At 43.4% G+C, this 15,040-nt stretch overlaps 1 protein-coding gene across 1 annotated transcript in view; it reads left to right on the top strand.

Moving 5' to 3' along the window:
• The first annotated feature begins 13,733 nt into the window (after nt 1–13,733).
• Nucleotides 13,734–15,040, top strand: part of LOC136484114 (LRR receptor kinase SERK2-like) — a 272,567-nt gene continuing 271,260 nt past the window's right edge. The window contains exon 1 of the mRNA XM_066481293.1: nt 13,734–13,922. The gene's annotated coding sequence lies outside the window, so the exon portion shown is untranslated. The remainder of the gene's footprint in view (nt 13,923–15,040) is intronic.

The following is a 15,040-nucleotide window of genomic DNA, read 5'->3' as shown; positions in this document are numbered from 1 at the left end:
GGCTTCATTGACAAAGGTTGATAAAACTGATCGAAGGGTGATTCTCTAAGAAAAATCCCAAGTTTCAACTTCACTGATGAAAGCTGATGAAACTGATCGAAGGCTGATGCTTTTAGCTTCATTGACGAAGGCTGATGAAACTGATCGAAGGCTGATGTTCTGAGCTCAAGAGGAAGAACCGAGTATCCAGGCTTTGCATCTTCTACCTTCTCAAACCAGGAAGTCGGGGCCACATTCTAAACAACATAACTGCAATGAAGTACTTAGCGTAGAGACTTGATAGTCTTGAAACTGACTTATCTAATTGATGGTGATGTTTCTATAGCTTGGAGGTTTTCTAACACCCAAAGGTGCACTGGGTTGTCGAAAGTTGATTGTTCAAGACCCAGTTTTGTATGTCCGGTCTTGTTTGTGAAAACCTACGCATGTCATGCACAAAGCAAAAACTATCATATCTGTCAACGCAGAGGCTCCCGCGTCATCTCATGGTGCACAAGCTCCCCGCATCATTTCCTAGTGCAAAAGCTCCCACACCATATTGCCATGTAGAGGCTCGCACGTCAGATGTTGGTGTAGAGGCTTTCGCGCCGTCTCGCGGTGCAAAGGCTCCTAGGTCACCTATTGGTGTAGGGGCTCCCGCGTCGTCTCGCGGTGCTGAAAGCTCTAGTGTGGTTTTGGTAAATTGATGAAACCCTAAGTGCTAACCTAGTTTATCAAGTGATCATGAGATAGGTAGCACATTCCAAGTGGAGAAGCAAAATGAAGATCATAACATGACGATGGTGATGCCATGGTGATGATCAAGTGCTTGGACTTGAAAAGAAGAAAGAGAAAAACAAAAGGCTTAAGGCAAAGGTATAAATTATAGGAGCCATTTTATTTTAGTGATCAAGACACTTAGAGAGTGTGATCACATTTAGGTTTGATAGCCATACTATTAAGAGGGGTGAAACTCGTATCGGAATGCGGTTATCAAAGTGCCACTAGATGCTCTTACTCATTGCATATGCATTTAGGATCTAGTGGAGTGCTAACACCCTTGAAAATGTTTGTGAAAATATGCTAACACATGTGCACAAGGTGATACACTTGGTGGTTGGCACATTTGATCAAGGGTGGTGAAGTTTGGGAGCAAGGGTAAGAAACTCCACTGGTGGAGTGTCTGCCCATAGAGTGCGGACAGTCCGACGGTGGCACCGGCGCCCTAGACAGAAAAGATGGAGGTCACTGGAAGTGACCGGATGCTGACCTCGGTTGGACCGGCGTGTTCGGTCAGGTGTAACAGCGAAGACGCTGGCGTCGGTCAAATGATCGGACACTGGGTCGCACTATGGCTGAATGCTGGCAGGGTGCGTCCGGTCAATGCTGACGTACGCTGACGTGAGGCACACAGAGGAGACGTTGAGTGACCGGATGCTGGGTGAGTCCGGTCGGGCATGACCGGACGCGTCCGGTCGTGAAAATTCACGCTTGGAACCTTACTGGAAACGACTGGACGCAGAGGTCCAGCGTCCGGTCACTTTCTAACTGACGCGTCCGATCATCTCTTGACCATTGGGATCGGGCGATCTGCATTTGAAGCCAATGACACGTGGCATGCATCGGGCGACCGGACGCTGAGGTCCAGCGTCCGGTCAATATGACCGGAGCATCCGGTCACCCCGCGTTCAGCCCAATGAAGGGGTACAACGGCTCTATTACGTGGGGGCTTCTATTTAAGCCCCATGGCCGGCTCAAGCTCACTCCCTTGGCCATTTGCATTGACATAGCAACCTTGTGAGCTTAGCCAAAGCCCTCCCACTCATCTCCATCATTGATTCATCATCTTTGTGAGATTGGGAGAGAATCCAAGTGTAGTGCTTGAGTGTTTGCATCTAGAGGCACTTGGTGTTCGTGTTTCACTGTGGGATTCACTTGTTACTCTTGGTGGTTGCTGCCACCTAGACGGCTTAGAGCAGCGAGGATCGTCGAGCAGAGGTTGGTGATTGTCTCCGGCTCCGATCATGGTGATTGTGAGGGGTTCTTGACCTTTCCCCGGCGGAGCGCCAAAAGATACTCTAGTGGATTGCTCGTGGCTTGTGTGATCCTCATCTTGTGTTGGTTGTGCGGCACCCTATTGAGGGTTTGGCGTGTGATGCCAATTAGCGCGTGAACCTCCAAGTGAGTGAATCACCACAACGAGGAGTAGCTTCCGGCAAGCAAGTGAACCTCAGTTAAAAATCATTGTGTTCATCCTTTAATTCCGAGGTGATTGGTCTTCATTGTTATGCACTCTTATGATCGATTGGTTCCTTCATCTACATGGTGGTATAACTTTCTTGATCACTCTCTTTATATTACCGCAAACTAGTTGTCAAGCTCTTTAGTGTAGTTAGTTGTGAGAGCTTGCTTGCTTGGTTGGTGTGGCTCTTTAGTTAGCCTTTGAGAGCACACTAACATAGAGTAGTGTCATAGCGATTGTGTGAATAGATTCTACCTAAACTAGAATTGTGATAGGTGGCTTGCATTTTGAGTAAGCTAGCGTAACACTTGTTTCGCCTCATAATTGTCTAACCCTTTTGTTAAGTGTTGTAGAAATTTTTATTAGGCTATTCACCCCCCCCCCTCTAGCCATTAGGACCTTTCAAGTGGTATCAAAGCCAAGGTCACCGTAATTTGAGGCTTAACAACCTTCGGTGTAAAAATGGCTCAAATAAACAACACAAAGAAGCCACCCCAATTTGAAGGCTCCAACTATCCCTATTGGAAGGCTAAGGTGACAACTTATATCAAGTCAATCAATAGGAAGGTTTGGAAGGTGGTAGAGACAAAGATTGAGATTGAAAATGAAGAGGCTCCCACCGCCGTCGAAGAAATACTACTCCAAAATAATGACATTGCTCTTAGTGCCATCCATGATGCTTTGGATGAAAGAACATTTGAGCAAATCAAGAATATTGAGATGGCTCATGAGGCTTGGAAAAAGTTGGAAGAATCATTTGAGGGCACTCAAGCCATGAAGGGTGCAAAGGCATACATTCTCAAAGAGAAGTTTGCAAGCTTCAAGATGAAGGAGGATAAGAGTGTGCCGGAAATGTTTCATAGGCTTCAAGTGCTTGTCAATGATCTCAAAGCACTTGGAGAAGAGGTGAAGGACAAGGACTTCTCCCACAAGTTCTTGAGATTATTACCTTCAAGATTTGGCACATTGGTCACTATTCTAGTAAGGAGTGGTTTGGACACCATGACACCAAACCAAGTGTTGGGAGACTTCATGACCGATGATACATATAGAGATGAAGATGAGAAGGAAGAAAAGAAGGAGAAGAAAGATGAGAAGAAGGATGAGAAGAAGAAGAGTGTGGCATTCAAGGCCACATCATCCAAGGGCAAAGCTAAGCAAGAAACATCTAGTGAAGAAGATGATTCATGTGATGATGATGATGATGAGAAGGTGGCTCTCTTTGTCAAGAGATTTGGCAAGTTCATGGTGAAGAAGGGCTACCGTGCTAGAAGAAAGAAGTCTTCATCCAAGAACAAAGAAGGGTCAAGAAGGTGCTTCAAGTGTGGAAGCAAAGATCATCTTGTTGCTCAATGTCCATACAATAGCGACAATGATGATGACAAGAAGAAGGACAAGAAGAAGGACAAAAAGGAAAAGAAAGAAAAGGACAAGATGACCTTCAAGAAGAGGAAGGGTGGTTCATATGTGGTCACTTGGGATAGTGATGCTTCCTCAAGTGATGATGATGACGATAGTCATGATAACAAGACCACCAAGAAGAAGGTTCTTGCAAGCATTGCTATCAATGAGAAGCCTTCTCTCTTTGACTCTTCATCATGCTTCATGGCTAAGGCCACTAAGGTACAAACTTGTGATGATGAAAGTGATGAAGAACATGATGATGATAATGAAAATGAAAATGATAGTGATAGTGATGATGATGAACCTACTAAGGATGAATTAATTGACATGCTAGAAGATGCTAGAGAACACTTTGACATCAAGAGAAGGGAATGCAAAAGCTTGCATAAGGAACTAAAAGCCCTTAAGCAAGCCTTTGATGAGCTCAATGGTCGGTTTTGCACTAGTTGCAAGCAAGTTGGTCACAAAGAGCAAGAGTGCAAAAACAAGAGCAAAAATGCTAATGTATCCTCCCTTAAGCTTGATTCATGCTATATGCTTACTAAGGGTACAAATGGTGTGAAGGCTAAGTTTATTAGTAAACCATGGATGGGCTCAAAGAAGAAAGCCATTTGGGTACCAAAGAGCTTAGTGACTAACCTTCAAGGACCCAAGCAAGTTTGGGTACCTAAAAAGAATTGATCTTCTTTTGTAGGTCAATTACAAAGCTGGAGGAAGGCATTGGGTTCTTGATAGTGGGTGCACTCAACACATGACCGGTGATGCAAGAATGTTCAACTCAATCAACACCAATGGTAATGATGGTTATGATAGTATCACATTTGGTGACAATGGCAAAGGCAAAGTCAAAGGGCTTGGTAAGATTGCAATATCCAATGACATGAGCATATCCAATGTATTGCTAGTAGAGAGCTTGAATTTCAACTTGCTATCTGTGGCTCAATTGTGTGATCTTGGATTCAAATGCATATTTGGGGTAGATGATGTAGAGATTATAAGTGTAGATGGCTCTAACTTGATCTTCAAAGGCTTTAGATATGAGAATCTATACTTGGTTGATTTCAATGCTAGTGAAGCTAGATTATCTACATGCGTGTTCACTAAGTCTAGTATGGGTTGGTTATGGCATAGAAGGCTTGGTCATGTTGGAATGAAATAATTGAATAGATTAGTTAAGTATGACTTAGTTAGAGGCTTGAAAGATGTTGTGTTTGAGAAGGATAAGCTTTGTAGCTCTTATCAAGCCGGCAAACAAGTTGGAAACACCCATCCTAAGAAAAGCATGATGAGCACTAGTAAATCATTTGAGTTATTGCACATGGATTTATTTGGGCCAGCACAATACACTAGCATCGGTGGTAACAAATATGGTTTTGTGATAGTGGATGATTACACTAGATACACATGGGTATTCTTTCTAGTAGACAAAAGTGATGTGTTTGCAACATTCAAATCATTTGTCAAGGGCATTCACAATGAGTTTGAAACAACCATCAAGAGAGTTAGAAGTGACAATGGTAGTGAGTTCAAGAACACTAGAATTGATGAATTATGTGATGAATTTGGAACTAGACATCAATTCTTGGCCAAGTACACCCCATAATCCAATGGCCTTATTGAGAGGAAGAATAGAACACTCATTGATATGGCAAGGTCTATGCTTAGTGAGTACAATATGAGTCAATCTTTTTGGGCCGAAGCTATCAACATGGCATGCTATTGTAGCAACCACCTCTATTGTCACCCATTGAAAGAGAAGACACCATATGAGCTCTTGAATGGTAGAAAGCCCAACATTGCATATTTTTGGGTCTTTGGTTGCAAATGCTATATCTTGAAGAAAGGCACTAGATTGGCTAAGTTTGACAAGAAATGTGATGAAGGATTCCTACTTGGATATTCAACTACAAGCAAAGCATATAGAGTTTAGAATTTGGATAGTGGTCTTGAGAAAGTTCATAATGTTGAATTTGTTGAAACCAAGGGTTCACAAGTAGAGAATAAGAACTTGGAAGATGTTAGAGGCATTCAACTTTCAAATACCATGAAGAACATGGATATTGGTGAATTGAGGCCTAGGCAAGTGAATGATGATAAAGATGATCAAGTACAAGTGCTCTCCAACTCAAATGTTCAAGATGATACAAATCAAGCTAGTGCATGTGGCTCTCATGATAATGAATAAGATCAAGTGGCTAGTACATCATCTCAACCTAATGATCAAGCAAGTGCAAGCAATTAAGTTCCAATACTCCAACCAACAAATATTGAAAGGGATCATATATTGGACACTATCATTGGTGATATTTCAAGAGGTGTGCAAACTAGATCAAGATTGGCATCATTTTGTGAGCATTTCTCATTTGTGTCATCCATTGAACCAAAGAAGATAGATGAAGCATTGAAGGATGTTGATTGGGTGAATGCTATGCATGAAGAATTGAATAACTTCACAAGAAATCAAGTATGGAAATTAGTAGAGAGACCAAAGGGACACAATGTGATTGGAACCAAATGGGTCTTTAGAAACAAGCAAGATCAAGATGGGATAGTAGTAAGGAACAAAGCAAGATGGGTAGCACAAGGCTATACACAAGTTGAAGGTCTTGACTTTGGAGAAACATATACCCCGGTTGCTAGATTAGAAGCAATAAGAATTTTGCTAGCCTATGCTTGAGCCCACAACATCAAGCTCTATCAAATGGATGTTAAGAGTGCATTTCTCAATGGTTACATCAATGAAGAAGTATATATTGAGCAACCTCCTGGTTTTGAAGATGATAAGAAGCCCAACCATGTATACAAGTTGAAGAAGGCATTGTATGGCTTGAAGCAAGCACCTAGAGCATGGTATGAGAGATTGAGGGACTTCCTCCTCTCTAAAGGGTTCATGATGGGCAAGGTTGACACCACTCCTTTCATCAAGAAGATTGGAAAAGATTTATTTGTGTTGTAAATCTATGTTGATGACATCATATTTGGATCAACCAATCAAGATTTTTGTAATGAGTTTGGAAAGATGATGGCTAATGAGTTTGAGATGTCCATGATTGGAGAGTTGAGTTACTTCCTTGGTCTTCAAATCAAGCAATTGAAAGATGGTACATTTGTGAGTCAAGGCAAGTATATCAAGGACATGATCAAGAAGTTTGGCATGAGTGATAGCAAAGTCATTAGCACACCAATGGGAACAAATGGCAACTTGGATAGTGATGCAAGTGGAAATATGGTGGATCAAAAGTTGTATCAGTCTATGATTGGAAGCCTACTCTATGTGACCGCATCAAGGCCAGATGTCATGTTTAGTGTATGCATGTGTGCAAGATTTCAAGCCTCACCAAGAGAAAGTCACTTGAAGGCTACAAAAAGAATATTGAGGTACTTGAAGCATACACAAAATGTTGGTTTGTGGTATCCCAAAGGAGCAAAGTTTGAGCTAGTTGGTTACTCTGGCTCGGATTATGCGGGATGCAAGGTTGAAAGGAAGAGCACCTCGGGCACATGTCAATTGTTGGGAAGATCACTTGTTTCATGGTCATCAAAGAAGCAAAATAGTGTTGCATTATCAACCGCCAAAGCCGAATACATATCCGCCGGTAGTTGTTGTGCACAAATACTTTAGATGAAGGCCACCTTGAGTGATTTTGGAATCAAGTTCAAGAAAGTGCCATTGCTATGTGACAATGAGAGTGCAATCAAGTTGACCAACAATCTGGTTCAACATGCAAGAACAAAGCACATTGATGTCCGCCACCACTTTATAAGAGATCACCAACAAAAATGGGACATTTGCATTGAAAGTGTAGGCACTGAAGATCAACTTGCCGATATATTCATCAAGCCATTGGATGAGAAAAGGTTTTGCAAGCTAAGGAATGAGTTTAACATTTTGGATTTCTCAAATATGTGTTGATGCACCCCCCACTTATATGACATGCCTCTCCTTCGAGCAATCCAAGGTAAAAGTTGATTGGCATGGCATACATCCTTGCTAAGGACATGTTTAGTGCATCTAGTCATCTCTCCATTTTATTAGGCTCATTCATGAAAATCAAATGAATTTGATGATTGTATGGTACCACTATTGCTTCTATGCTTATTTTGATCTTGTGGTAGCATATGGCATGTTTGTGGGCTTGTAAACCTAGTGTTTAATCTAGAAAATGAGCTCTAAGTGTTTAATTCAACATGGTACAAGATAACCCTTATTTGGAGGTGTGAAGAAGCTTGTCCTTGGATCAAACCGAGTTAAATATCTTTGGCAAATGATCTAGATTGGACCAAATTTGGAACATGATTCTCACCTCATTGATTGACATTGACAATCTCAAACTATCTACATTTTGAACCTTTGTGGTCATTGATGACAAAGGGGGAGAAAAACAAACATATTAGTGTAAAAACAAAGATATTGGTGTTATGGGGAGAAAAACAAAGATAGCAAAAATATTAGAATTATGGGGAGAAAAACAAAGATAGTAAAAAGACTTTGACATAGGGGGAGAGATATGACAAAGGAAAGGGATCAATTAAAACTTTAAGCACACAAGTAGGGGAGCAAGCTCATAAACTTGTATGGTGCATTTGAATGTGCATTTCATATGTTTGCTTGCATGGCACAAGTTTTAAATTTCGATATCCATACTTGTGTGGTGTATGCTAGTTGTAGGATTGAATGATGAAATGAAAAACTAGCATGCATAGGTTATATAGTGATTTCATTTTCAAAGTGTTGTTTCCAAGTGGCATCAAGCTAACCATGATGCTAAGGATGGTATAATGGTGCACTCCAATTGGTATTACGCTTCAAAGGTCCATCTTTTATACCTTAGCATCATTTGGTAGACATTGTCTCCTATATTTCCTAGCTAAGCATATGTGCAAGCTACAATCCAAACTCTTAGCACATATGTAGGGGGAGCAATTGCTACCATTTAGAGTTCATGAAACTTGTCCATATCCTTTTACAAATGGTAAATATGCTTGGGCAAGCAACATGGATTTAATTGAATTTCAATTCATATCTTTGTGAAAGGGTTGTCATCAATTACCAAAAAGGGGGAGATTGAAAGCTCTAGTTTGGTTTTGGTGAATTGATGAAACCCTAAGTGCTAACCTAGTTTATCAAGTGATCATGAGATAGGTAGCACATTCCAAGTGGAGAAGCAAATGAAGATCATGACATGACGATGGTGATGCCATGGTGATGATCAAGTGCTTGGACTTGCAAAGAAGAAAGAGAAAAACAAAAGGCTCAAGGCAAAGGTATAAATTGTAGGAGCCATTTTATTTTAGTGATCAAGACACTTAGAGAGTGTGATCACATTTAGGTTTGATAGCCGTACTATTAAGAGGGGTGAAACTCGTATCGGAATGCGGTTATCAAAGTGCCACTAGATGCTCTAACTCATTGCATATGCATTTAGGATCTAGTGGAGTGCTAACACCCTTGAAAATGTTTGTGAAAATATGCTAACACATGTGCACAAGGTGATACACTTAGTGGTTGGCACATTTGATCAAGGGTGGTGAAGTTTGGGAGCAAGGGTAAGAAACTCCATTGGTGGAGTGTCCGCCCGTAGAGTGCGGACAGTCCGACGGTGCCACCGGCGCCCTAGACAGAAAACACAGAGGTCACTGGAAGTGACTGGACGCTGACCTCGGTTGCACCAGCGCGTCCGGTCAGGTGTAACAGCGAAGACGCTGGCGTCGGTCAAATGACCGGATGCTGGGTCGCTCTACGACCGGACGCTGGCAGGGTTCGTCCGGCCAATGCTGACGTATGCTGACGTGAGGCGCACAGAGGAGACGTTGAGTGACCAGACGCTGGGTGAGTCCGGTCGGGCATGACCGGACGCGTTCGGTCGTGAAAATTCGTGTTTGGAACCTTATTGGAAATGACCGGACGCTGAGGTCCAGCGTCCGGTCACTTTCTAACTGACGCGTTCGGGCATCTCTTGACCGTTGGGATCGGGCGATCTGCATTTGAAGCCAATGACACGTGGCATGCCTTGGGCGACTGGACACTGAGGTCCAGCGTCCGGTCACCCCGCATTCAGCCCAGTGAAGGGGTACAACGGCTCTATTTCGTGAGGGCTTCTATTTGAGCCCCATGGCCGGCTCAAGCTCACTCCCTTAGCCATTTGCATTGACATAGCAACCTTGTGAGCTTAGCCAAAGCCCTCCCACTCATCTCCATCATTGATTCATCATCTTTGTGAGATTGGGAGAGAATCCAAGTGCAGTGCTTGAGTGTTTGCATCTAGAGGCACTTGGTGTTCGTGTTTCGCTGCGGGATTCACTTGTTACTCTTGGTGGTTGCCGCCACCTAGATGGCTTGGAGCAGCGAGGATCGTCGAGCGGAGGTTGGTGATTGTCTCCGGCTCCGATCATGGTGTTTGTGAGGGGTTGTTGACCTTTCCCCGGCAGAGCGCCAAAAGGTACTCTAGTGGATTGCTCGTGGCTTGTGTGATTCTCATCTTGTGTTGGTTGTGCGGCACCCTATTGAGTGTTTGGCGTGTGATGCCAATTAGCGCGTGAACCTCCAAGTGAGTGAATCGCCACAACGAGGAGTAGCTTGCTGGCAAGCAAGTGTACCTCGATAAAAAATCATTGTGTTCATCCTTTGATTCCGAGGTGATTGGTCTTCATTGTTATTCACTCTTGTGATTGATTGGTTCCTTCATCTACATGATGGTATAACTTTCTTGATCACTCTCTTTATATTACCGCAAACTAGTTTTCAAGCTCTTTAGTGTAGTTAGTTGTGAGAGCTTGCTTGCTTGGTTGGTGTGGCTCTTTAGTTAGCCTTTGAGAGCACACTAACATAGAGTAGTGTCATAACTATTGTGTGAATAGATTCTACCTAAACTAGAATTGTGATAGGTGGCTTGCATTTTGAGTAGGCTAGCGCAACACTTGCTTCGCCTCATAATTGTCTAACCCTTTTGTTAAGTGTTATTGTATAAATTTTTATTAGGCTATTCACCCCCCCCCCCTCTAGCCATTAGGACCTTTCAAGTGCAGAGGTGTTGTTGAAGAGGCTTCCGTGCCATCCGTTGATGCAAAGGCTCCGCGCCGTCTCGTGGTGCGGAAGGTCCTGCATCGACCGTTTGTGCGGAGGCTCTGGCGCCGTCTGTTGGTGCAGAGGCTCCTGTGCTATTTCATGGAGCGGAGGCTCCTAGTGCAGAGGCTCCTGTGTCGGCTCACAATGCAGAGGCACGAGGTGTGGAGGCCCCTATATCGTCTCGCGGTGCAGGGGCTCTCGTGTTGTTTGGTGATTGATCCCTCCTGCACAAAAGTCACAGAATAGGCATCCACGAGGCTTTCCACGAAGGTTATCAAAGGTTCAAACCTTCACTCTCGAAAAAATTATTCGTGCCGACCACGGTGGGCGCCAATGTTGGGAAATAGGAATCCCGACAGAGAGAGTGAGAGTGAGAGGGGTGAGCTCGCTGCAGCTCGACATTGGCGGTCGAAGGCTCCACTTTGCGGTGAAGGCCTTCGACTAGTGGAGGCACGGATACAAACATGGAGTTCACGTAGTTACCGAGGCAATAGTTAGGATTTTGAATTACACGCCATCCTCTCACGGGGTGGTTGATTTCCCCCTTTTATAGGGTACGGTTCCAATATTTGTCTGAGTACAGAAACACCCCTGGGGCAACCAAAGCATATTCCAGTCTATTCCAGTATACTGTGCTCGCACCTCCAGGGCCTTCGAGTCCTTTTCTTTTGCTACCTCCTTTGTTGATGGGCTGTTGCCGAGCCCGGGTCTTCAGCCCATCATTCTTCCCACCCCAACCTCCGACTGATCTTCGTAGTGCCTAGACCTCCGATTTTTCACCATAGCCTCTGACTGATCTTTATAGTGCCTCGACCTCTGACTTTTCATCATGGCCTCTGACTGACCTTCGTGGTGTCTCGGCCTCCGACTCCTCATCGCGGCCTTTGACTTTTTCATAGTGGTTCGGCCTCCGACTTTTTCATCGCGACCTCTGACTTTTCTTCAAAGCGCTCTGACCTCCTATTCTTTAACCGCGGCCTCTGACTTTTCTTAAATGTTCTCCGACCTCTGCCTTTTTCATCGCGGCCTCTCACTTTTCTTCAAAGTGCTCCGACCTCCAACTTTTTCATTGCGGCCTCTAACTGATGTACAAATCGCCTCGGCCTCCGTCTTTTCATCACGGCCTTTGAAAAATCTTCATAGCTCCTCGGCCTCTGATTTTTCGCCACGGCCTTTGACTTTTCTCAAGCTAATACAATAAATTCTATTGGACCTCTTCAAGGTGGAGTTGGCCCATATTCCATACGGGCTCCCCCAACACGGCCCTACTTTATGTATGAATTGTAGTGTCGGGTTACGTTCTTGAGAAGCCATTTACTTCGTGATATACATATTTCGCTAATGACATCTCCAATTTTTCCGCTTCAGGTCCACTAACGGTTGTATAATTTTTTTAGATATATGTTGCTGGCTTCTAAACACCAATTTCGGAGATTTTTGCTGATTTTCCACAGCAGTAATATCTCAATATGGCTAGTGGTAGACATGGCTGCTCACCAGAATCTCAAAAACCCGGCTCCGATACCAGTTGTTGGCCAGAAACCACGAAAATGGATCGCAGATCTAGATCGGATCTGGAAAGCCAAAGGACAGTTTGGCCTTGGGCGCTTGTTGATATTAAAAATGCAAGTCTCTTTTACAATAGCACTGCCCCTGCTTTTATGGGCTAAGGGGCAGAGAGCATTTTCTACTTTTCCTACATGCTCAAGCATATCCTAAGATACTGAGCATATTTCTACTCGCAAGAAAAGTAAGATATAAGTGCGGAGCACTAGGCTTATCCGTGATGATCTGGATAGGATTCTGTAGTTAAGTCACCGGTCAAAAGATCTCTTTTTTATACATACAAATTATATTATACAGCATGGAACGTTGAAACCATAGGTCATTTCTCCATTTGCAGTAGAATAATACAGACAGCAGTTAGTGCCGGATGAATTTACTCTAGAATTAGTTAAATTTTAATTTGCTAATAACTGTACTGATAACAACACGCAATTAATCTAAAAAAGGGGATGATAACACGCAATTATTTACACTAATCGAGTGGAACTAACAGACAAATGCATACACTCAACACTCTTTAGTGCCATGGGCCCTTGTCATCATGAAAGGTACATTTTTGGCCGAGTAAATAAACACAAACACACAGAGAGCAGACGACTGACGACCTGTAATTTGTCATCCACGTATCGTCGTTTCAGTATCAGGGAATAATAAATGGCTCAGCAGGAGCAACATCAGTAGGTACAGTGTCACAGTTAGACTGACAGTGCCGCTAGTTTTATTCAAGAAACCTGTACCTACTATGCAGGTCAGTTCACTTGCTCCACTAATTTTGATTTTGTGTTAAACACAAACTATTGCCATGGTTGAATCCACGTCGATATTCTTCCAAGTAGTCCTTCATTAATTCTGTGGGACCTGGATGCTGCAAGAAAATATATGGAAAAATCAGGGTAGTTCGGGTGAATTTCCCTGTTCATTAGCTAGTCAATGGGGAGGGGAAGCATAGTCGTCTTAAACAATTTTTAGGCTCAGACCCCAATCCTGTTTATTCAACACCCTATGCTCACCTTCCCTCTTCTTTTCTACTCCTATTCAACTTGCTCTACTCCTAAAAAAATCTTATGCCCAAAAGATTGTAAGACCATGGGCCTGTTCGGCAGGACTGAAAAATACTGTTCCGGCTGATTGTTGTGAGAGAAAAATACTATTATGGCAGAACATAAATAGTGTTTTTGTGAGGCGGCTGGCCAGCCGGCAACCAGCCAGCCAGCCAGCCAGCCGAACACGGCCCATGTTATGAGATTAGAAGATCTACTAGTGGGATAATTTATAATAGGATAAAAATCTCCGTGCAGATACGGGTACGTGAGCCGGTATTGACGGCCCTAGGATTACAAGTGGACAGCTTAGATACATCGATCAATTGTAGAATCTGTACGGTAGCCAATCCAAGCAGTTCGCGCGCGATCCAATGAGATGGTCAGAGTTACCTCCTTGCTTCGACGTTCAGGGACCGCTCCGATAAATTTGACCATTCATCAATCGTCTGTGCGCCCCAAGCTCCTCAGTCTCTCTCAGCTCAGAGTTGAAGCTTCTCTCCACTATCCCCTTTCCATGTCGCCCAACTGAGTGTTCGTTGTAACTCCTGAGGCTCAGTCGCTCAGAGAAAGTTCTAAGAAGCTGGGTGCACCACAGGCCTGATGCTTCTTCCCCCTTCTCTTGGTAAGTTCTTGCCGGTCTTCCTTGCTGCATGCATGCTCGTCGTCGTCTTCTTTGAGTATCTGTTTTCTTGACTGGATAGCTAGTTTTTGCTGGTCTTCCTTGCTGCATGCTCAGTTGCTCACATACAAGTACTGCCTGTTTGACTTCTTCTTCGTCGTGGTCTTCTTCTTCGAGTATCAGTTTGCTTGACTGGATCGCTTGCTCTCCATTAGAGTGGTTTCCCCTGCTTCAGGGCTTATAGCCGCCTCTGCTTCTTGCTTGCCTTTTGTGGGGAAACCAATGGAAGGATAGTTTCAGCCCAAACACTACCAAACAGGAAAACACTGCCTCTAGCGACCGGAAGCTTCCACCTGCATAGCAAAATGGAGAGGAAATGAGTGAGAAAGTTCACCTGCATATCATGATCCCTAGTCTCGAAACAGAGTAGGTACTAGTAGGGGATGAAAACGGTATGGATATTTTTCGACCGTATTCGAAACCGAATCCGTTTAAAGGGGTTGAGATATGTCCGTATCCGAGTTCGGATATCCAACATCCGATACCGTATCCGTATCCGAATACTCAAATCGCATATTTATGATGTCGATATGCAATCGTTTCCTATCCGACATAGTTGACACTATCCATATTCGAATCCGAATCCGGACAGAAATATGAAAACAAATATAATATCGGTGATATCCGTCCATTTCCGATCCGTTTTCATCCCTAGTCACAGCCAATAAATAAATGTTGCACCGACTGGAGAAGCCCATACAAAACGTAAGCCTTACAGATTGGAGGATTCATAGATCAGAAGCACTGCTCCATTGCTCTACCTGTAGATGACTATGAAATGTGTTTTCTCTTTGCTTAGTTTTCCAGTATGTAACCTTCCAGCCTTTGTGTACTCTTTGTACATAAACAACCACCTTCTGTTGTATCAGGTTCCCTCATTTTTTTTTAGATAATGGAAATATCAGGTTCCCTGATACAGCATACCTTCCAGTACTACATGTGTTGTCTCTATTCCATTACAGCATATACAATTGTACATGGTACTTTTACTGGTACAAAGAACATATCTCAAAAAATTTAACTTACACAGGCCACAGATAATTGATGCATATTATGTTTAG

Source organism: Miscanthus floridulus, chromosome 9 (genome assembly GCF_019320115.1).
Source record: "Miscanthus floridulus cultivar M001 chromosome 9, ASM1932011v1, whole genome shotgun sequence".
Classification (NCBI taxonomy): Eukaryota; Viridiplantae; Streptophyta; class Magnoliopsida; order Poales; family Poaceae; genus Miscanthus; species Miscanthus floridulus.
The sequence above is the reverse complement of the archived record's forward strand: the minus strand, read 5'-3'. Positions and strand labels throughout refer to the sequence as shown.